The sequence below is a fragment of the Nuphar pumila genome, chromosome 13, assembly GCF_984573655.1.
Source record: "Nuphar pumila chromosome 13, dmNupPumi1.hap1.1, whole genome shotgun sequence".
NCBI lineage: Eukaryota > Viridiplantae > Streptophyta > Magnoliopsida > Nymphaeales > Nymphaeaceae > Nuphar > Nuphar pumila.
In genome coordinates this window covers 36,772,130-36,796,501 of record NC_143261.1, presented here as the reverse complement: position 1 = coordinate 36,796,501, position 24,372 = coordinate 36,772,130, and positions in this window count along the sequence as shown.

Sequence of the window (24,372 nt, the reverse complement as noted above, 5' to 3'; positions counted from 1 at the left end):
AGGCTCGAATCTCTAAGGAAAATCTTTAATCAGAAGATTGAATTTTGAAAATCGACAGTGCGAGAGCTGGGATTGAAAGTTTTGAGAATGACCAGTTCGAGGACTGGATTATTTGACTTGTAATGAAAAAGACCATCATATTTAGATGTATGTGGTCTGATTTTCAGGATTAAACCCCTTATCCTGAACGAGAATATGAATAGAAATTGGAAAATCATGGAAAATGATTCAGGTTTATCCCTTAACCTGAAGGGGAAGAAAATGGATGCAGAATTAATGCAAAATAGAATGCAAATGCATATGAAATGTAAATGAATGCAACATTAATGCGAGTGGGTGCATATACATGCAAAATGAGAGATTGGTTTATCCTGCCTGCATACAGAATGTTTTGAGGTAAAGATAGATTTTTCAAAAAAAATGCCCCAGTGTAACTAGGGAGGAAAATTTTGAATAAAAGAAGGATAATCGAGGAATAAGGTGACAGGCTTCTTGATTGAGAGACATCCTCAAGGTCATTTCTCACAAGAGACATATTGTGAAAAGGAAAGAGACGCAAATAAAATGGTGCCAAACTATTGGCAAATTTTATTGATGCTTAAAAATTGAGGAAAGGAAACAGAATTATATTATCCCTTTGAAATGATAAAAGCAAAATGAGAAGTGAGAAAGTGTTTGCACATGAGATCTTTAAAGTAAAAGGAAACTGTTATTTTGCAAGTGAGAAATCATTTTGGGAAGAAAATCAACTGCAAGGTTGATTTTGAAGAATGATCAGCGTGAGAACTGATCTTTGAAAGGGGAATCAACACGAGAGTTGATTTTGAAGAGAGATCATCATGAGGCTTGATTTTGAAAACGAATTGGTTTATCACTAATTTTGGAAAAGAAAATCACCACAAAGGTTGATTTTAAAGATAATGGTTTGAAACCAATTTAAAAAAAGAAGATCACCGCGATGGTTGATTTTTGAAAAAGATTGGAACGAAACATTAAACTTTTGGGTGATCATAACGAAGATGTTTATAAAAAATTTTCAAGAATTTCACGATTTTTGAAAAACCCTCATAGGTAATTTCATTTCTCTTATGAATGATGTTGGGATTGCTCCTCATCTTGAAAAGAATAGGCAAAGAAGATTCTTTAAAACGAAAACAGGTGCCCTAATGGGGCAAAAGAAAGAAGTATTGGATGAAGAAATTTGATATTTTATTGATAATCAGAACTGATAACAAAAGACTGCATATTTATAAGCACTCGACAAAAGGGTTGCAAAAATTTGGCGGACTTGCCCCTACGAGGTGACTGGCAAAACGAAAGAAAGAAAGTAGGAAACTTTAGCATCGTCAATTTTCTGAATGATCTGATAAAGGCTTGGTCAAGATGGCCAGCTCGTCTTCTTCTTCCTCTTCAGCAAGGAGGCGCTTGTCAATGCAATCCTGAACAATATTTTTGAGGACAAAACAATGATCAATGTCATGCCCTACTGCCCGATGGAACTTGCAAAACTGATTCCTGAACCTTCCCATGATGGTGGGAGGAGTTGTGGCCTTTGGGAGCTTCACTAATCCCTTAGTCATCATAAATTCAAGGGCTTCTTTGAGTGTTTGTTTGAGAGGAGTGAACACACGATCATTACTCCAACTTTCACGCTTTATCTTTTCCTTTTGTGGAAAGTTGGGCTGAGATAGCTTGCTATTTTGTCTTTCCTCTCGATCCACATGGTTGCCCTTACTACCTTTGTTATCATTGCGGCTGATGTTGGCGGAGGAGGTGAAATTTGCCTTTTTCTTTGGATCTAGATTGTTCTTGACGAGGGTGATACCATCATAGACACTGTTCTCCAACCCCATCTCGAGCCACTCAGCTTGTTCAATAAGCTCTATGAAAGACTTGGAAGGCGAGGTGGAGATAAGACTTCTCAAAGGTTGTGAGAAGTTGTTCAGGATCAGCGATAAAGCATGCCTCTCTGATATAGGATCCCTCATTTTGTTGCAGGTCTCTCTCCATCTGCGAATGAAGTCCCTTGCCTTTTCATTTTTATTCTGCCTTAGATTGCAGAGATGGCTCAATGTTGGGAGCGCTTCAGTATTGAACAAAAATCGCTCAATGAATAGGTTGACCACCTTATCGAATTCTCGCAACTTGATTGGATTGATATGCTCGGAGTACCATTTGGCGGCAGTGCCTTCTAAGCTACGAGGAAAACAGAGAAATAGGGCCCTATTGTCTCTCTTGAATTTGGAGCATTCGACGAAGAACATGGCGAGATGGGCTTTGGGATCACCAGAACCATCGAACTTGATGAACTTGCGGGGCAGATTTTCCAGTTCTTCGTCTCCTTCTAATCCATCATAAAAATCCTCGCTAGTGAAGACTTTCTTGCCCTTGTCGCGAGCTTGCAGGTCTTTAACAACTTTCGCCATTTCTTTAAACTATGACTGCAGCGGTTTTTCTATTGCTTGGACCTTTGGTTTGCGAGTTGCTCCATGAATGATCTCGCATTCTTCCTCGGTATCATCTGCTGATTCTTCTTCGTCCGAAGTATCTTGAACATGCTCCTTGGTTGATTTCTTGGCCACACGATCTCTAATTTTCTGACTGAATGGATTTTTGTCTGAGTTGGTGCCAGCCTGCTCACTCATCATCCTCTTCATCATTTTCTGAAACATCGCGTACATTTGAGGATCTATGCCATCGTCCTCTTGCTGCTGTTCTTCACTTTTGACGAGTCGCGGGGAGCCCATCTCTTCTTCTGAGGCTGAGGAATACTGTGGTGATGCAGTTCCTCTTCCTGACCTTGTTCGAACCATCAAATGCTGTGGATGCTCTCTGCAGGATAAAGTCTTGATTAGACTCTAAGAGAATTTTGGATCGGGAGGAAAATGATTATTGACGATATGGTAGACAATTAGAAGAATATCCCATTACTAGGGATGGAGTTGCGCTGAATTCACGACAATTGTGTTGTCATTCTTTGTAAGAGAAATAACAACGGAAAATGTGCCTTGTTACCTAGGCGAGGTCGTCAACTACGAGGAAAAACACCATTTTGAAGGAAAGAGATATCTCTTGGAAAAACAATCCGCAAACGGATTTAGAATAAGGAGAAGGCAAGTGGGTAAACAATTTTCACCACAATAATCAAGGTATGCCTGAGGAGAATAAGATGAAGAATTTTGCAAATAGACAAAAGGATTGAAAATCCAATGAGAGAAAACATATGGTTTTTGAAAAAAATTGCAGGCAAGATAAAACAATGCAACTGGAAATTCGAGATCCAGTAGAAAGGGAGAATGAAAAATCACCTAAAGTTTTAAAAGAAATTGGATATTTGGGAAAAAGTCATCCAGGGTTTGAATAAAGGAAAAGGTGAAAAATATGGATATTTGAAAATATTTTGGGAAAATATGAGGGAAATAAAAGTAGCATACAATCACATCTTGCACAAACATTTATGCACATACAGCACTCCCTAAAAGGCTAACTCTAGATGCATCATTTTGAAAAACAGTTGTAGGACCCTAATCCTAACTCTAGGTTCAGATCATCTTTGTCCAATCCAGTTATGCCGATATACCCGAATCGAAATTCGAGGTACATGGCATATAATCTCAACTCCGGTTCTAAGGTAAGGTTTTCCAACATCCTTGAGCGCCTACCGATATACTTCAGAATGTGGCCCGCGGTACGTGGTAGGGGGGTGTTAACCCAAATAATTGGCCCAGTTGTGAGGCTTTGTCCCGAACTAGGGTTCTGGAAGAGAGCCCAGCAACGTGAAGACCGGGTAATGATAGGTAATGGAGATTTTGAAAAAAATGATCACATGCAAGAAATAGAGGGCTCTAAGTCCTAGAGAGATAGATTTTTGAAAATCTTTGAAGAAGCATACATTGTTTGCATTCAGATCCTAAATTGAGGAGAGTTGTATTTAGACCTAAGTCTATGTGAGCATGAAAATATCTTCTCAATCTGGTCCTACCAAACCATGCCTAGGATATATGCAGTCAATGTCAGCTAGGTCAGAATCTAGGCTCCTAGGTTCGCATGATAGCAAAAGTAAAAAGGTGACATTTTGTGAACACAAATTTGATAATTGAACTAAGTCAAGCATAATTTAGGTCAGACAAGGACAGGTCCCATCACGGTCGCCAAACCTGTTATCGTCGCAAAATTTTTCCTATCTTCCCTTCCTTGCGGAAGAGAGAGGAAAATGCTTTCGCGCTTCAATCTTGACTGGATTTTGGAAATTGTTTTGAAATACTCGCCTCCATTTTTGAAAATTGTGGAAAAATCCATGGGATGGGGCTCGACCTGTAGGTACGAGGTTCGACCGTTCCTGCCGCCTTTAACAGGGGTAATCGAACCAAGGACCAAAATTGTGCTTGACTTAGTTAAATCATCAAAATCGTGTTCTATCCTATATGCACAGAGAATTCAGGCATGTGCTATGAAATTTGGTAAAATATAAGTTGGAAAATTATGATGTATGCTTAAAAAAAACATTTGGAGTTGAAAAGCATTTCTCAGGAAATCAATCCCTTAGGAAACTTAGACGAAGTAGATTTGAAATCTCAGGGAAGTTTGGAAAACCATAAAGAAATGAGAATCTCGAGGAAAACCTTGAGAAAATTTATAAAGACTTGGAAAACCATAAAGAAATGAGAATCTCGAGAAAAATGAAAGGAATTCTTGAGAAAAGATGAACATTTGAAAAGGAAAACACTTATCGGGAAAACTCGGACTTTGAGAATTTTCTTAGGAAAATGATAGAAAATTTATGGGAAAGCTCTTTGGAGAAGGAAATTCAAAACATAGGAAATTGAATTCCTGAGAATCTTATCTTTTGAAATGTCTGAAAATCAACTTGGATTCTTGAGAAAGATGAAAAATTCCTTTTGAAAAGAATCTTAAGAAAATAACATTTTCAGAGAAAATCACGGGAAAACTTTGATTTGGGAAATCCAACTCCGAATATCATCATAGTTTCTTGAGAAGTCGATTTCATGAAGTGAAAATCTCTTAAGAAAATCATGAGAAAAACAGATGATGTAGATGATTTGAATGAATGAATGCACTTTGAAAAGATTTCTGAAAAATTGGTTGGAAAATGTGTATTAAACCAAAGTAAAACCTTCACATATTCGGACTGTGGCCATGAATATGTTCAGAGTTTAATTGAGTTAACTCACAATATTTTAAAAAATTGGAAATATGATGTGCATTTTAAGATAGCCTAAGAGTGTAGGCTCAATGTGACTGGTAGAGAGATGATGGATCTGGGTCTCATCCATATTCCGACTAGGGCCGTAAATATGGACTCCATCGAGTTCATCAACTCTGTAAGAGTTGGTGCACGTGTCATTCGTGTTCATCTACAATGATTTTTGAAAATGGACATTATCTTAATGAACACTTAGTGAAGAACTCGATATCTATAAAAAAAAAAATCTGGAAGATATGGTTGCGTTTGGAGCTATCAAGTATTTAGTTATATTTTTATTTTGTCAATAATGTAACAATCGAATGTAAAACTTTGGAATAATATTTATTTTACTGCTTAGATTAGGCTGCATCTCATATAGTTTGATTTCAGTAATATCCTGCTTCTATGATGCATATATCTCAATTAAAGACGAGTGGCTGGTTTGGGCGGCAGCCAAGGGCACACTTTTGTAAAATTTTCAAACAATAAAGGCCTTTTAAAACCCTTTTCAATGGCGTTTTTGTAAACCTTTTTCAAAAGTTCTAAATGCAAGACATGCATTGGGCGTGGGCAGCTATGGGGGGGGGCGTGGAGCACCCCAGCCATCCATCTAAGCTGGGATAATCCCAGCCGTCCATTATTTTAAACCTAGCTATTTAAGACTTGAAGAGAGAGAAGAGGGGACTCTCTTGGGCAAATTTTTTTGGTGGAGCTTCTCTCTCCCCTTTCCTTCTCCAAAACCGTGAGAGAGAGAGATAGTGAGAGTGGTGTGGAGCACCACTTAGTTGAAGCCCCTAACCCTAGCGTCATCTCCACCATCTCCTCCATTGTTGAAAGCGGCAAAGGTGAGACACTCCTACACAACACCATGAACATGGGTTACGGTTGAGCATTTCAATTTTTGATTTCTCATTTATGTATTTAACGAATAGGCTGCATGCATTGTGAATGAACTTTCGGTTGAGCATGCCATCACTAAATGGTTTTCCTTCGTTAGGCAAGTAGCTGCACAAAGGGTTGAGACCCTTCCATATTCTTGTGTTTTTCCTTGATTTATGGCATTTTCTTCTTCATTGGTGGCTTGATGCATGATATTCAAGGTTTTTCCAAAGTTTTATACATTTGGCAAGGAGGCCACGTTTTGGCATAAGCCAGCAACCCTACATGTCGGGTTAGCCCCTTTTTGGGTGCTGCTAGCTTAGGCTAAGCGGGCCGAGCCGTGGTAGAATCGTTCCATTGTGGTTCTCATTTCGTTTTTTGTCCGTTGTCCATAAACACCATGTTCCTTTGTTTTATTTGTGTTAGCTGGACATTCCAGCAAGTGTGACCCAGGCCGTCTGCAACTGGGTTAGCCGGGGTGCCTCCCTCCTCTTGGTTCCTTCCAGCTTTGCACAAACACCTTGCCAGCGCCCATTTCGGGTGGCTGGGGGTTTCTTTGGGCCTGACATGGTCTGGACCGAATCTGGTCCAGACTTGTCAAAGGCCATGGATGAGCCCAGTCAGGTGGAGGCGTTAAGCCCTTTTGGGTCCTCGGTTTTTTTTCGGGCCTGGTGCAGCCTTGTGCTGTCGGGCTGCAGCTGGGTGCAGGCTGCGGGGCTGCACCCGACTCCTTTTGGTGCTAGCTGAAGCCAACTGGGTCTGGACGCTCTGTCCAGACTGTGCTTAATGTTGGAGCACGCCCTCCATGGTCTGGACCAGTCGGTCCAGACCTGGACTGGCTTTTTGTTGCTGAACCACACCCGGTCTGGACGCCCAGTCCAAACCTCGCCCTTGTTGTGCCATCCCAGCTTGGGTCTGGACCAGATCGGTCCAGACCTGGTCCTCCCCTAGTTGCTGTGACCACCTCTTGTGGCCTTCCCTTAGACCAGACTTACTTGGTCCAGGAGGTTCGGTCTGTGAACACTCCAAAATTTTCAAAATCTTTTAAATATTCTCTTTTTGCCCCTTTCTGAGTAATTGAGTCACTTTTAAATCTAAATTTCATTTTATTTCTCAAAATTTACTGAAATTAAATTCATTTTATATATCTGACTCGATTTCGGATCCGGATCCATTGTCAAAATCCAAATCTGAGCCTCATTGTCCAAATTTTTAAATTAAAATTGCAAAAATACCAAGATAATTTTCAGAAAGGCTCAGGCAGTCCATCTGGCATCTGTTTCGATCTACTACTCTATATTTCTTGATTCGAGGTTTAAAACTTGAATATTTTCTCAAATCCCGGATCTAAACCCATTTTTTTGAAGAAATTTTCCAAAAATAAACTCAAATTCTCAATAAAGCCTTCTTTTGTAAATATTTGTAAAATTTTATAAATGGTTTAGAAATCCCATAGTTTTATAGTTTTTGTTTTCAAAAATACAAAAAAATGTAGAAAATTTCAAGAAAAGAACAAAAAAATAAGAAAATCGAAAAAGAAAACACAAAAAGTGGCCTTTTGAAAGCACCTTTTTGAAAATCGAGTTTGTGACAACACTTTTTAGAAATTTTTTTTGTTAAGTCCTCATTTTTGGGAAATTTTATAAAGAGAAGGGACCCGATCGGAAAACTTGCTAATGGTTTCCTGTTATAAGAAGGGAGCCGCAGGCCTCCGTTTTCCCATCCATCCTTCACCCTTCCATTGCATATCCTCAATCCATCGCATCTTCCCCCCCGATCTGCTTCTCCTCTGAGCTTCTGAAGAAAGTTTTTTTTCCTACATCCTCTTCAGTATTCTCTCTGGTTTTCTAGAGGAAGTTTGGCAGCGTTCCTTCTTCCCCTTTGCAGAGAAATCAGGAGTCTTGTTCAAATATCAACAACCAGACAAACAACTCTTTCTCTATCAAGGTCACGGTTATGTTATCATCGCAAAATTTTACTTTTGCAAATCAAACTGACCTTTGAAAAAGATTTTGAAAATAACTCGCCTCCATTTTAAAATGCGGGAAAATTCCGTAGAATGGGACTCGCCTGTCGGTACGAGGTTCAACTGTTCCTGCCACCTTTAACAGGGGTAATTGAACCAAGGATCAATCTTATGCTCTACTCTATTCAACTTGTCTAAATCATATTCTAATTTCTAAATGCACAAAGAATCAGGCATGTGCTATGAATTTTCAGAAAAATGCACATTTGAAAACATGATGTTTGCTTTGAATGATTGAAATATTTAGAATAGGTAAATCTTGGAAATGATATCACATGAGAAATCGTGAAATGGGATTTGAAATATACTTCTGAGAGAAATAAAAATCGATTTTGAGGAATCCTTGACATTTGGTGAAAATCGATTCTGAGAGACTTGGGAGATTTTGAGGAAATGAACTTCTTTGAATTGAGATTTGAATTGGAGTTGGCAAATGCATGAAATGAATAAATATGGATTTGAGGAATTGAGAAATACTTTTTGTATTTTTGAGAAATGCAGTGCATTTTGAAGTTAGCCTAAGAGTGTAGGTTGAATGTGGCTAATGTGAAGATTATAAATCTGAGTATCATTCATATTCTGACTATGGCCATAAATACAAATTCTACCAAGTTTATAAACTTCATAGAAGCTAGTGCATGTGCCATTCGTGTAGACCATGGTGAATTTGTAACAATATGCATGAATCATCATCCATCACACATTAAAATTATGAAAATAAACTATATGCAATGCAACCTAAGCTAAGCAGGAAATGTAAATTCTTATTCCAAAGTTTAATTACCAATTACATCACTATTGAAATTTAAATACATGAAAAATAAAGTCTTCAACGTACCTGCAAAACTAGAAAACTTGGTTAATGAAAATATGTTGGCTTTTCTAGATTTATCCAACAATATCAGGAAATTGTTGGATTTTGCTAGATATAAGCCTTTTTGCCATGATTCCCTTAAATCAAAATGATAAAATATGAAGAAATAATAAAGGTAAAATATGAAATTTCGAAATTGTGGTTAAAATGACCAAAATACCCCTAATGACAAGACTATGGCCTTGAAATTAGGGTTTTTAGAAAGATATTTTGATAAAATGCAAGTTTTGAAATTTGAATGGAATAAACTCAAACCAAATATGCTATGACATGATTAAAAATATGAAATTAGGGTTAGGGATTTCGAAATTTAGGTCAAATGACCAAATTGCCCCCGATAGCAAGACTATGGCCTTGAAATCAGGGTTTTTAGAAATAGATTTTTGGTAAAAACTTAGGTTCTATGCACTAAATGAAATCAAATGAGCATCAAATTAAACCTAAAGCATCCTAATATGATTATGAACATGATTAAACCCAAAAAACATATGCTTATGCACGAAAATCCAATAATATCTCAAAAACTGTGATTTTAGCAGTGTTTTTGGATCTTTCAGGAACCCGGTTTTGCAATTTGCTCAATTCAGCTATCAAATGGATTCCAAAATCCATAAAAATTGGTACCTGCACTTTTTATAACCCTAATATCGAATTGGAATTATAAAAATAATTTTTTGACATTAAATTAATCCGAAAATTGCATTAAACCCTAAAAATATGCTATTTTTGACCTAATTCACCAACCAGCCTCAGTCCAAGACCTGAACCAGGGGTCAAATCTCCATGGAAATTTATGAAATTTTACAGAGACTAACTAAGAATAAAAACAGAGATTTCCCAATTTACAGATTGGAAAAATCATCTTTGGTTAGGGAGAAACCCTTCCGGCAATTTGAGCTAAAATATATCACTCTTAACAGGGATTAAAACAGCTATTCCAGATTGAAAATACAGACATAAATATCAATCCTAAACAAAAATCTCTGAAATTTTAGGGGTGAACAGTAGACAGAAAAATAATAATACTCACTTTTTACAGATCTAAAATCGGATCTGTGGTTTGGGATTTATGACTGACACAAGTCTGATTAGGGTTTTGGTAAACCCTAACGAGCTTTAAATTTAAAAACAGATTCTCTAAAAGGGGAAAAATACTAAACAGTGATAAAAAAATCCGAACATTTCACAGAATATAGATCTACTCAATGTGAATCCATAGCATTTTACAGATCTAAAATCGGATATAAGATGAGAGAAATATCATAACAACAATTTACCTTCTTGATTTTAACCACGATTTTAAAGCTTTAAAAAACCGATTTGATGTCTGATTTTTTTGACAGAGTTCCTGAGATCCAAAACCTCTGATTTTTCTACAGTAACTCAATAACTCATGCATGCACCACATATAAAAAAATCATAAATAAACAATGAGTGCTTCTATCCGAAATAACATCATCTTTACTGTTCTAAACCTAGAACACACAGAAATTTAAGAAACTTGAAAAACCATGCATTAACTAATGTAAATAAATAAAATAAACCATAAAACAGTAAATAAAACTTATTTCTATGCTATAGAACGTGAAACAAACATGAATAAACCATTAAAATAAAATAAAACAGGGAATCAATGGCTGGAATTTGATATCACCTTTAAAACATAGATTTAACCCATTAAAAAGGGCAAATCATATATTTTATTGGTTATTAATGCAAAGAATCATATTAAAATCAATTCTAATGGATTAAAATCTCTGTAAATCACCCAAAACAGGGTTGGATAACCTTCTTGGATCGTTCTTGCTGATTCTTGATGGTTCTTGAGGTTGAATCCATGGTTTAATCCATGAAGATGATGGTACCAATGGCTAAATCATGTTTAAAACAATGAAAAACATTAAATAAAAACTAAAAATTAGAGAAAATAGTTACCTTGAGGTTGCTGCAATGGAGTAAGGGCTGGAAAGGAGAGAGAAGCTCCAAGAATCCAAAGGAAAGCCAATTGGGAAAATCGACCCCCTATAGCCTTCTATTTATAAAAAAAATTTAGGTTAAAAATTAAATGTTTTTAAAAAAATTGGACTCTTCTAAGGGGGGCGATTTTTGGGAGTAAAGACTATCCTACCCCTAGCCTAAATTATCCTATTTAATACCTAATTAACCCCTAGACTCTCCTAAAAAATCCCCAAATGTAATGCCACTTGGCATTTTCTACATTTGGCTTTTTAAAACTCCTTTAAAAACTTTTAAAAATACTAGTTTTAAAAACTAACTTTCAAAAATGAGTTTTTCAAAATGGTTTTGACTCTTCTAAACCTCTAACACTAACCAAGACATCAACTAACCCTAGTCTATCCCTGACTTACTCGAATATGGCGCCACCCCGAGTGGACCCTTCTTGAGTTTTTCAAAAAGTGATTTTAAAACTTGAAATTGAAGGAGTTTTTAAAAGGATTTTCAAAAGCAATTTTAAAATTAGAATTTTTGAAATGGCATAGGGTTCTAACTGAATTAGAATTCCTCTGGATATGGTGCCAACTGAGTAGGCCCACATCGAGTTTTGGAAATTTTGAAATAAACACTGAAAATGGCTTCGAAAAAGGGTTAAAATCGACATTTGAAATTCAAGATTTTTGAAAATAGGGTCTCATGCGAACTGGAACTCCGGGTTAGAGTCCTGAACTCTTAGGACTCTGAAATTTTAAATTTTAACAGCCAAATGAAAGAATTTTCAAAAGATTTTATCAAGAAATGATGAAATAAGTCAGAAAACACAGTCAGGTTTAGACTCCTAACTCGACCGAACTCTAAAGTAGAGTCCTGAACTACCTGGACTCTGTAAAATGACCTAAATTTTGAAAATAATCGAAAAAGACTGAAAATGGAAGTAAAACAGACTTCAAAACAGACCCCTGACCGGATCAGGACTCTGAGACAGAGTCCTGATCGGACTGAAACTTTCAAAATTTTGAGAAACTTGATGAATAGAGGAATTCAGAAGCGACACCACCTCAATGGGTCTCATCTGTGAATTGAAATCGACTAAAATTTGAATTTGAAATGAATCCAGATTGTTTCCTTGAGAAAATATTTCGAAATATAAAGTCCTGGGGTTGGAAAATGACAGAGTATTGAATAAAAACCCAGGTTTTGAAATTGATTTTGAAATAAAAGCTTTTAAAATTCAAATCTGGATTGAATGTTTTAAAAAACAGGAGTGTTGGATCTCGAAAATGAGATGGGATGACATGTAATGACATGCAATGTGATGGAATGATATGCCGGATGCATGCAATGATATGCAATGATCTGTAATGACTTATGAAATGGACAAACACTGGATGAGGGTGAAAATTTGGGGTGTTTACAGATGCCCCTCTTTGCTGCTAAGCCGGTTGAAAGCCGAGCTTAGTGGCAAAGAAAACACACCAAATGTGGATCATAAAAATGCCCCAGTTAGATGAATCTGACTGGGTATGAAAGAATTAGTTCAAGTGATGATGATAGATATGAAATGAAGAATAAGGAGAAAATTTTACTTCGAAAAGAAGTGAGATTCAGGTTTTGCCCTTAACCTGGATGGGACAGAAAATACCTCGTGTAGAAACGAAGCTCAGGTTTGACCCTTAACCTGACCGGGAAATGAAAATGGAATACCTCATCAAAGGAGGCTCAAGTTTGTACCCTTAACCTGATCGGGTTGAAAATGAAATACCTCATCAAAGGAGGCTCAGGTTTATACCCTTAACCTGATCGGGTTGAAAATGAAATACCTCATCAAAGGAGGCTCAGGTTTATACCCTTAACCTGATCGGGCGGAAAATGAAATACCTCATCAAAGGAGGCTCAGGTTTGTACCCTTAACCTGATCGGGCAGAAAATGAAATACCTCATCAAAGGAGGCTCAGGTTTGTACCCTTATCCTGATTGGGCAGAAAATGAAATACCTCATCAAAGGAGGCTCAGGTTTGTACCCTTAACCTGATCGGGCGAAAAATGGAATACCTCATCAAAGGAGGCTCAGGTTTGTACCCTTAACCTGATTGGGCAATGAAAATGGAATACCTCATCAAAGGAGGCTCAGGTTTGTACCCTTAACCTGATCGGGTTGAAAATGAAATACCTCATCAAAGGAGGCTCAGGTTTATACCCTTAACCTGATTGGGCAGAAAATGAACGGAATCCTCGAAAGAAGAGACCGTGATGGAACCTTCGGATTTCCGCACAATGAATCCGATAGGGGTTTTGCAAAAGGAAGGAAATTGGGGTCCCTAAAGTTTGAAAAGGGATTGATTTTGGGCGCCTCATTGCTGAGACTAATTAACTTTTGAAATTGCCTTTTGCTGGAATTGGTGGCTTAACCTCAAGCCGAAATTGGACTGTCTATGGTGGGACAGTGGGGACACAGGGAAGTGTGCGAATCTGAGAGCCCGTGCGCTCAGATTATACCAATAGAAGGGAAGGAATCTTGAAAACTCCCGTTATCAAGTCCTAAAAGGGATAACAACTGATGTCAGGATGCGCCAAAGATGAACCTCAAGCTCTCGCTTCACGCCAGGATAGCTAGAAAATATTGTCAAAATGTTGAAAATTATTGTTGATTCAAAATAATTGAAAATGATGCACATTGTTTTGAAAGTATTCCCTCTTTTCTACCTGAAGTATTACCTCCGACTGGGCTTAACTCCGTAGAATCAAGATTCGAATTCAAATTGCTTGCAATTGACTTTCTTTCAAGGAAGCTATCAATTTCCTTGATATGGACGGAAAAGAAAGTATTCTTGATATTGCGAGAGCTATTGGTGAAAGAATATTGATAAAAGAATTTCACAAAATTAAAGAAGATTCTTGATAGATTTGGCAGTCTGATATCCTGGGATTCTTTTCTCATGATGATCTTTCTGCACTCTCTTTTTAGCAGATTGGAGCTCTCTTAGATTTTTTTTGGGAATTATATTATCCTTCATTTTGGAGATGTCCTGACTTTTCTCTCTTTTTGGGAAGGGTACGTCACAAACTCCTTCATCTCAGAGATGTTCTGATCCTTCTTTTCTCTCAGGGATTATCTTGATAGTTATTGGCTCATTGGTTGGGAATCTCTTGTCGGTAGGCTCATCACACTCGCCTTCATCTCGACGGTGATCTGAACTTTCCCTGGAAGGATCCGTCACAAACTCCGTCATCTTGGAGATGATCCAAATCTTCTTTGGCCCCGGGGGTCGACTCGCTTAATTCGCCTTCATCTTGACGACAATTGAGAGATCTCTTTTGCAGATATTTAATTGCAGCTTAGGTGATTGAGGAGATATGAAAATTGAGTGGAGTTTTCTGTATCACCCAGGATATTTCGACTGCTTTATTTTTCAAAAATGGTCTTTAAAAATGTGCCATTGACTGCGATCAATGTCAATCACTCATGGCTTTGCAACAACATTGAATTTTCTTTGCTAGCCATATCGAGGATTTATTCTTCATCCTTTTGGTTGGCCAATAGAAAGATTTTGAACTTTGAATCCTTTTTCGCGAAAGCTTTGTCCTTTCAGAAGTAATACTGAGGGTATTCTGAGGTAATAATTTTGTGCAATAAAGATTTTTGAAATCAACAAATATTTAATGACAAATTGGCAAAACTTTCTTGAAATCCTTTTTTGAAAGCGAGCATTTGAAGCACAACGCAACACATCCATGACAAAAATTCTCTTCTCCTTTCCCCAAAGGAGAAGATTCAGAAATTAGAATTGGGAATTACTCCTCTCTTCCCTGAAGAGGAGGTGTTTCCAAAACGAACTTTCGAAGAGAAATTAAGCTTTCGTCAAAACTTCCTAACATTAGGCTTCTCTTATGGAAAGGGGGCCGGAATTGGTGAGGTTGGTAAATTGGTCATGAAGGAACGAGTTCATCACACTCTCCCAGAAAAGAGGGTCCTTCATGATGAAATGGCCTAGTCTGAATTTATGGGGCCACAAGGAAAGCAAGTCTCCGTCGAGTCCCTCTCTATAAAAAGGGTTCCTTGTGTGAAATTTGGAATTTTGTTTTGCAAACGGTTCACAAAGACACGAGTCCCTTCAAACTCTCCCTGAAAAGGGGCTAAGTGAACGAATTGGATAGCATGCGAAAAGAATGAGCTCCCTCGAACTCTCCCTATAAAAAGGGTCTCTCGCAAGAGAAAATGATTGAAATTGGTATTGGATGACCAAAAGGGTCAAATTTTGGAAATTGGAATTTTGAAATTTGATATTTTAAATTGGAAATTGGAAATTGGAAATTTGGAAATTGATAATTGGAAATTGGAAATTGGAAATTGGAAATTGATTGGCTAAAAAGGTCAAAATTGTGAATTGGTTTACTGAGAATGACATGGGTTCTATAGGGATTCATCCTAAGAATGGCATTGGTTCTATTGAGAACGACATTGGTTCACTAGGAACGACATGGGTTCGATAGGTATTGAGTCTACGAACGACATTGGTTCAATTAAGAACGACATTGGTTCACTGGGAACAACATGAGTTCAATTAAGAACAACATTGGTTCACTAGGAACGACATGGGTTCAATAGGGATTCAGCCTAAGAACGACATTGGTTCAATTGAGAACGGCATTGGTTCACTAGGAACGACATGGGTTGGATAGGTATTCAGTCTACGAACGACATTGGTTCAATTAAGAACGACATTGGTTCACTGGGAACAACATGAGTTCAATTAAGAACAACATTGGTTCACTGGGAACGACATGGGTTCAATAGGTATTCAGCCTACGAACGACATTGGTTCAATTAAGAACAACATTGGTTCCGCAGGGATTCGACCTACGAACTATCTATTCCATAGGGATTTAACCTAAGGATCATAGTTTAAGAAGGAATGATTCTAACTTGTGAGCTTTGAATAGACCAGGTGCTAAACTGGGTTTTTGAGGGAAGATTCGAATCGGAATTCAATTCTTCAAGGAAAACTAGATGAATTGGATTTTGAAAGAAAATTCGAGTCGGAACTCAGATCTTCTAGACCAATTTGCTGGGTAGTTTGAGTAGAAGTTCAAACTTGTAAAGGAAAGCTAAGCGAATTGGATTTGAAAGAAAATTAAAGTCAGAACTTGGATTTTCTAGACCAACTCTGAAGGAAAAGAAAACTCGAGTCGGAACCCGAATCTTCGAAGAAAACCCAGGTCCATTATGGAAGGAAAAGAAATTTGAGTCGGAACTCGAATCCTGAAGAAAAGGTAGATCAATTTGGAAGGAGAAGAAATTCGAGTCGGAACCCGAATCCCGAAGGAAACTAGATTAACTAGAAGGAAAGAAGATTCAAGTCGGAACTCGAATCCCAAAGGAAAACTAGACCTGTCAGAAGGAAAAGAAATTCAAGTCGGAACTCGAATTTCTGAAGGAAAACTGAATCAATTAGAAGGAAAGGAAATCGAGTCGGAACTCGAATTTCAGGGAAAACTAAACCGGTTAGAAGGAAAAGAAATTCGAGTCGAAACTCGAATTCTTAAAGGAAAACTAGATCAATTAGAAGGAAAGGAAATTTGAGTCAGAACTCGAATCCCAAAGGAAAACTAGGTTAACCAAAAGGAAAGAGGATTCGAGTCAGAACTCGAATCCCGAAGGAAAACTAAATTAGTGGACACTGAATTTTAAAGTGTACCAGTGCAAACACCAGATTTTGAAAATGTGCCAATACAAGCATTATGTTTTGAAAAATTACCAGTATGAATACCGGGTTTTGAAAGATTACCAGTACGAGCGCTGGATTTTGGAAAATTACCAGTACGAGCACTGGATTTTGAAAGATTACCAGTACGAGCACTGGATTTTAAATGGTTACCAGTACGAGCACTGGGTTTTAAATGGTTACCAATACGAGCACTGGGTTTTGAAAGTTTATCAGCACGAACACTGGATTTTTAAAAAAAAAAATTACCAGCACGAACACTGGATTTTGAAGAATTACTAATTAACTTTGATGGAAGATTTTCAGTCTTCATCCTTACGACAACTTGGACAACTGTCGGGGCCTCAGGATTTATCCCTTATCCTGAATGGGGAGTTCGATGCAAATGAAAATCGATGCAGATGAATGCAAATGAATGCATGCAAATGCAAATGAATCTAAATGGGTGCACATGTGTGCAAAATGAGAGATTTGTTTGATCCTGCCTGCATACAGGATGTTTTGAAGACAATTTTCAAAATAATGCCCCAGTGTAATGGGGGAGTAAGATATTGGATGAAAGGATAAATAATTGATATTTGATGAGAATTCTCTGAGGATAACAAGGTAAAAACTGACAATGAGCTTCTTGGTTGATCAGAGAGGCACTTTGAAAAAGGTTACCCCTTATAAGAAGACCTTTAAACATTTGCAAATGAGGAATATAAAAGATGACGCCAAGCCATAAGAAAGATTGACAAATTTATTAATGCATTGAAGAAGGAAATAACAAATTGATAGAAAAACTGGGACTACATTGTCCCTTCAAAATGACAAAATGATGAAAGTGACATAGTCTCGACATTGTCAATTTTTAGAAAACTTGCTCAGGATGGTCGACTGGTATCTTCCTCATCTTCAATAAGGATATTCTTGTCGATGCAATCTTGAATGATATTTTTCAGGACAAAACAATTCTCAGTGTCATGCCCTACTGCCCGATGAAATTTACAAAATCTTTCTTTGAATCTGCCCATGATTGTTGCGGGATCAGCTGCTTTAGGTAAACAGATCATATCTTTTGCAAGCATGTATTCCAGAACACTCTCTAGTGTTTGGTCTAGAGGGGTGAACTTTCGATCCGTACTCCAATCCTTGCGCTTTGGCTTTTCTTGATCTTTCTCTTTATGCTGAGGACTAGATTGAAGAGGCCTATCATTGTTGGAGAACTTTCCTTTTTGGCCCTTGGATCCCTCTGAATAGTGATCATGATTTTTCTTGTTGCTTTTGCTATCATTGGCAGAAAGATTGAAGTGAGCCTTCTTCTTCTGCTCACTCTGATTGTTACCTTGTGTAAAGATGAAGCTTTCATAAACTCCATTTTCCATAATTAGCTCGAGCCACTCGGCTCGTTCTGTCAGTTCGATGAAGGTTTTTGACGGTGCCGTGGAAATGAGACCTTTCAAGGGTTGTGAAAAATTATTCAAGATTAGTGACAATGCATGCCCTTCTGATATCGGGTCTCTCATCTTATTGCAAGCTGACCTCCATCGGTGGATAAAATCTCGGGCCTTCTCGCTTTCTTTCTGCTTGAGGCCGCAAAGATGACTGAGAGTCGGGAGTGCTTCAGCATTGAATAGAAAGCGCTCAATAAATAAATTGACCACTTTATCGAACTCTTTCAGCTCTATCGGGTTGATATGCTCTGAATACCACTTTGCCGCAATACCCTCCAAGCTGCGAGGGAAGCAGAGAAATAAGGCACGATTGTTCCTCTTGAACCTGGAACATTCTGCGAAGAATAGGGCGAGATGTGCTTTTGGGTCACCCGAACCATCAAACTTGATAAATTTCTTGGGGAGATTATCAAGATCATCATCCCTATCCAGTCCATCATAGAAGTCTTCACTTGTAAACACTCTTTTGCCCTTGTCACGAGTTTGAAGATCCTTAACTATTTTCATCACATCTTTGAGTTGTAACTGCGTAGGGTCGTCAACAGACTGATTCTTGGATTTGTAGGCCGACCCCTGCCCCTGAGTCGACCTTTTGAATTCTTGCTTGTTTTCATACTCTTTGTCAGTATCATCTGCTGATTCTGACTCATCAGACATCTCCTCATGACGATTCTGCCTTTTACTGATCTTCACATTCTTGACGGCATGACCCTTATCTTTCTGTTTAGTCTGAGTCTGTTCAGCACTGGCTTCAACTTGTTCTGCCAGCATCTTGGTCATCATCTTTTTGAACATGACGTACATTTGGGGATCGATGCCATCATCCGCCTGCTGACCCTGACTCTGGATTGATCGAGGTGAGTCCATCTCTTCTTCTGAAGCTACTGAGTACGCGACGCCTTCAACTGATGCGGCTTTCTTTCTGGATCTTGTATTGACCATCGGGTATTGCAAATGTTCTCTTGGATGTTGTTGATGCTCTCTGCAGGGCAGAACTGATGGTTAGGCTTCTGAAGGAAATTTGGTTTGGAAGAAAATATTTGTTGAGAATTTTGGTAGACAATTGAAATAATATCCCATTACTAGGGACTGAGTCGTCGCTGGGATTACGACAATTGCGTTGCTATTCTTTGCAAGATAAACAACTGAAAATATGCCTTGTTACCTAGGCGAGGTCGTGAAACCAAAGTGAAATGTAAAAGAATTTTATTGAGGGGAAAAACATGATTTTATCAATAATACACTTGACAGAGGGGAGGGGGACGAACAATTTTCTACCACTCTACAAAATCAGAAGACACACGAGGACCAGGAAAAATAGTAAGACTGACAAAGGAATCCCAGCCATGTCTGGCAGAATGGTATGCTCCGGACCACTGATATGATGCGAGATCGAATTCTGGCAGAACCCCCGCTAGTGGACGAATCTCTACGCGCTTCTGCCTCTAAGAGAACTGCCTGACACACCGCTCGGGATGATAGTATGCGCAGAAGAACGGGCCAAGTAGTCTGAATCGCTTGCCATAAGTATAAGTGTATCTGGGAGGTGATTCCTGACGATCAAAGTAGTCCCATACGACTTCTTCCTCCTGAAGGTTGTCGATCAAGAACCGGTATCGTGCAACTGGAAGAAGCTTCTCTCCATTGTATCTGAATGAACTAGCTCGGACTGGCACATGCCGGAGGAACCAAGACTGCAAGGCATAGGTGCACCCTTCGACTAGAATCGATTCTCCGAGTGCGAAATGAGTCAACCCTCGGTATAGAAAAGCGAGTGCGGCCATGGCTATCGAGAGGCGGCTGGTCTGTCGACTTCCCCATCTCCTCATAAGCTGAACTATTCTGATATCCATGTAATTTCATCCATCGGGAAAGAAAGCTAATCCCACCGTGCACAGAACCATCGCGTGCTGAATTCTCTCTCGAGCTGTCCTGGACAATGAACTGACTTCCACAAATGCCCCATGCTGTCTGTAGATTTCGAGCAGATCCACATATTCATTTCCATCTTCTTCAATCAGAGGCCAAGACTTGCGTCCTGTCATGCGAGCTGAAGCATCTCGGGGATCCAGACCCTTGACATTGATCAAAAATTGTTTCTCTAATGGATCTCCAGGCTGACCGGCTGGCTCGAGCAATCCCATAATTTCTGAAAATTCATCTATCAGTACTGTCATCTCGCCCCACGGGAACCAGAAGGTAGAAGTGCTCGGATTCCACCGCTCTGCTAGTGCATGAATCAAGTTGCCGTTGACTGTCTGCTTTCCCACTGCGGACGCCAGTTCCAATCCACACTCATCCAGATGGTCCGAAAACATACGAGAGAAGTTTTTGAACCATGAATAATACCATCGGGGAAAGAAGGATCCGGTGCTGAGGACTCGATGTTCGGGAAGACGTTGTCGCACCTCATAGCAGATGTGACCCTCAGGGAAGACTGAATCAAGCTGACTGGATGCCATCAGAATAGACTGGAAAACATGGAAAATTTGGAATAAGACTTGAAAAATACAGGAATTTTGAGAAAAATGCAGGCAGGATAAAAATAAAGCAGGAAATTCGAGATCCAGAAGACAGGAAAGATGGGAAATCACCTGGAGTTTTGAAGAAAATGGAGGAACTTTATGAAAATCGTCCAGGGTTTAATGAAATATAAGGAAGTACTTTATAAAATAAAGTATTTTGAAAATCGTCCAGGATTTAAAACATGGACAGTACATGGACATGGGCTGGGGAATTTTAAAAAAATCGTCCAGTATTTTAGAAAATTGGGGAAAATATGGAAAATAAAAGGAGATGACTATAACATATTCAATCACATGCTGCACAAACAAGTATGCACAAACAGCATTCTCTAAAAGCTGACTCTAGATGCACAAATTTTGAAATGGCTGTAGAAGCTTAATCCTAACTCTAAGGCTCAGATCATCTGTATCCAATCCAGTTATGCTTATATACTCAAGCCAAGGCTCGATGTACGTGGCATAAAATCAATTTCTCCGGTTCTAGGTTCAAGTTTTCCAACATCCTTGAGCACCTGCCGATATACGTTGGACTATGGCCCTTGGTACGTGGCAGGGGGGTTTTCACCCAAATAGGTGGCCCAGTTGTGAGGCTCTATCCCGAACTATGGTTCTGGAAGAGAGCCCAGCAACGTGAAGATCGGGACAATATAGGTGGGGTGGTTTTTGAAAACATGAGCACATGCAATCAAATCAGAAGGCTCTAAAACCTAAAGAGATAGAGATTTTTGAAAATTTTGAAGGAGCAAACATTGTTTTCAATCAAGCCTAGATTGAGGAGGGTTGTATTAGACCTAAGTCTATGTGAGCATGAAAATTTCCTCCTCAATATGGTCCTACCAAACCATACGTAGTCTATATGCATTCCATGTCAGCTGGGTTCAAGTCTAGGCTCCTAGGTTCATATGATATCATAAAGCAAAGCTGACATTCCATGGAAATCAATTTTGACAATTTGAACTAAGTAGAGCATTAGATTGATCAGGCGAAGACAGGTCCCATCTCAGTCGCCAAACCTGTTATCATCGCAAAATTTTTACTTTTGGAAATCAAACTGACCTTTGAAAAAGATTTTGAAAATAACTCGCCTCCGTTTTAAAATGCGGGAAAATTCCGTAGAATGGGACTCGCCTGTCGGTACGAGGTTCAACCGTTCCTGCCACCTTTAACAGGGGTAATTGAACCAAGGATCAATCTTATGCTCTACTCTATTCAACTTGTCTAAATCATATTCTAATTTCTAAATGCACAAAGAATCAGGCATGTGCTATGAATTTTCAGAAAAATGCACATTTGAAAACATGATGTTTGCTTTGAATGATTGAAATATTTAGAATAGGTAAATCTTGGAAATGATATCACATGAGAAATCGTGAAATGGGATTTGAAATATACTTCTGAGAGAAATAAAAATCGATTTTGAGGAATCCTTGACATTTGGTGAAAATCGATTCTGAGAGACTTGGGAGATTTTGAGGAAATGAACTTCTTTGAATTGAGATTTGAATTGGAGTTGGCAAATGCATGAAATGAATAAATATGGATTTGAGGAATTGAGAAATACTTTTTGTATTTTTGAGAAATGCAGTGCATTTTGAAGTTAGCCTAAGAGTGTAGGTTGAATGTGGCTAATGTGAAGATTATAAATCTGAGTATCATTCATATTCTGACTATGGCCATAAATACAAATTCTACCAAGTTTATAAACTTCATAGAAGCTAGTGCATGTGCCATTCGTGTAGACCATGGTGAATTTGTAACAATATGCATGAATCATCATCCATCACACATTAAAATTATGAAAATAAACTATATGCAATGCAACCTAAGCTAAGCAGGAAATGTAAATTCTTATTCCAAAGTTTAATTACCAATTACATCACTATTGAAATTTAAATACATGAAAAATAAAGTCTTCAACGTACCTGCAAAACTAGAAAACTTGGTTAATGAAAATATGTTGGCTTTTCTAGATTTATCCAACAATATCAGGAAATTGTTGGATTTTGCTAGATATAAGCCTTTTTGCCATGATTCCCTTAAATCAAAATGATAAAATATGAAGAAATAATAAAGGTAAAATATGAAATTTCGAAATTGTGGTTAAAATGACCAAAATACCCCTAATGACAAGACTATGGCCTTGAAATTAGGGTTTTTAGAAAGATATTTTGATAAAATGCAAGTTTTGAAATTTGAATGGAATAAACTCAAACCAAATATGCTATGACATGATTAAAAATATGAAATTAGGGTTAGGGATTTCGAAATTTAGGTCAAATGACCAAATTGCCCCCGATAGCAAGACTATGGCCTTGAAATCAGGGTTTTTAGAAATAGATTTTTGGTAAAAACTTAGGTTCTATGCACTAAATGAAATCAAATGAGCATCAAATTAAACCTAAAGCATCCTAATATGATTATGAACATGATTAAACCCAAAAAACATATGCTTATGCACGAAAATCCAATAATATCTCAAAAACTGTGATTTTAGCAGTGTTTTTGGATCTTTCAGGAACCCGGTTTTGCAATTTGCTCAATTCAGCTATCAAATGGATTCCAAAATCCATAAAAATTGGTACCTGCACTTTTTATAACCCTAATATAGAATTGGAATTATAAAAATAATTTTTTGACATTAAATTATTCCGAAAATTGCATTAAACCCTAAAAATATGCTATTTTTGACCTAATTCACCAACCAGCCTCAGTCCAAGACCTGAACCAGGGGTCAAATCTCCATGGAAATTTATGAAATTTTACAGAGACTAACTAAGAATAAAAACAGAGATTTCCCAATTTACAGATTGGAAAAATCATCTTCGGTTAGGGAGAAACCCTTCCGGCAATTTGAGCTAAAATATATCACTCTTAACAGGGATTAAAACAGCTATTCCAGATTGAAAATACAGACATAAATATCAATCCTAAACAAAAATCTCTAAAATTTAGGGGTGAACAGTAGACAGAAAAATAATAATACTCACTTTTTACAGATCTAAAATCGGATCTGTGGTTTGGGATTTATGACTGACACAAGTCTGATTAGGGTTTTGGTAAACCCTAACGAGCTTTAAATTTAAAAACAGATTCTCTAAAAGGGGAAAAATACTAAACAGTGATAAAAAAATCCGAACATTTCACAGAATACCGATCTACTTAATGTGAATCCATAGCACTTTACAGATCTAAAATCGAATATAAGATGAGAGAAATATCATAACAGCAAGTTACCTTCTTGATTTTAACCACGATTTTAAAGTTTAAAAAACCGATTTGATGTCTGATTTTTTTGACATGGTTCCCGAGATCCAAAACCTCTGATTTTTCTATAGTAACTCAATAACTCATGCATGCACCACATATAAAAAAATCATAAATAAACAATGAGTGCTTCTATCCGAAATAACATCATCTTTACTGTTCTAAACCTAGAACACACAGAAATTTAAGAAACTTGAAAAACCATGCATTAACTAATGTAAATAAATAAAATAAACCATAAAACAGTAAATAAAACTTATTTCTATGCTATAGAACGTGAAACAAACATGAATAAACCATTAAAATAAAATAAAAACAGGGAATCAATGGCTGGAATTTGATATCACCTTTAAAACATAGATTTAACCCATTAAAAAGGGCAAATCATATATTTTATTGGTTATTAATGCAAAGAATCATATTAAAATCAATTCTAATGGATTAAAATCTCTGTAAATCACCCAAAACAGGGTTGGATCACCT